Source organism: Priapulus caudatus, unplaced genomic scaffold, assembly GCF_000485595.1.
Source record: "Priapulus caudatus unplaced genomic scaffold, Priapulus_caudatus-5.0.1 Scaffold170, whole genome shotgun sequence".
Classification (NCBI taxonomy): domain Eukaryota; kingdom Metazoa; phylum Priapulida; class Priapulimorpha; order Priapulimorphida; family Priapulidae; genus Priapulus; species Priapulus caudatus.
In genome coordinates this window covers 456998-457968 of record NW_014577231.1, presented here as the reverse complement: position 1 = coordinate 457968, position 971 = coordinate 456998, and positions in this window count along the sequence as shown.

Here is a 971-nt window from a genome sequence, read left to right as displayed (position 1 = left end):
TCTCTCTCTCTCTCACTCTCTCTCTCTCTCTCTCTCTCTCTCTCTCTCTCTCTCTCTCTCTCTCTCTCTCTCTCTCTCTCTCTCTCTCTCTCTCTCTCTCTCTCTCTCTCTCTCTCTCTCTCTCTCTCTCTCTCTCTCATTCTCTCTCCCCCTCTCTTTCGCTCTCTCTCTCTCTCTTTCTCTCTCTTGCTAACGGGTGGTTCATCATGAGTCCCGGGAAGCTGTATCGATTATGACGTATAGACTACTATAGTATAAAGTAACTACACACGCGCGCGCGCCGGTCCTCTAAGTGCCATTTGGCACATTCCTCGCGTTCTGTGCATTTCTCGTCGCAGCGTGTCTTAGTATATATTATACTAGTGCGTAAAACCCGTGCTTCGGCTGGGGAGTTTCTCTCTCAGGCTGCTGGTTGATAAATGCGAGGGATTCTGCTGTGTTTGCGTCTCGGGGCATTAGCTGCGTCAGTGATGCACCCGTAGGAATGCCTAAACATTATTATATAGCAACCGTGAGCTGGATGGGTGGATGGATGGATGGAGATGTACGGGGCAGATTTCCACGTGTACCCCCCTCCCCCCTTATTGCCAATAAACAACCTGTTTCTACTCGTGGGAAATTTTTGCTCGATCTAAGATGCTGCGGCTGCTGCTGCTGCTGACGTAACTATTTTTAGCGCCGCAAATTTCTTCTGGTTAAAATAACGGAAAGTTATAACCTATACGATCAACCGCCTACCCCGCCGGAATTTCTCTATCAGGTTTACGAAATGGCTTTCACCTCCGCTGGTGTTCGCCACTACCACTGGGATCTAGTCTATAGGCAGTCCGTGCGGAGCGCCGCAACGAAGCATGAACAATGTATACGCGCGGGAATTTTTCAAAGATGGTTTTTAATCGGCGTGAGTGCAGTCTTTCGTTCAGTGTCCGTAATGCAGTTACACGTTGTCTTTCCCCATCTCTCTCTCTCTC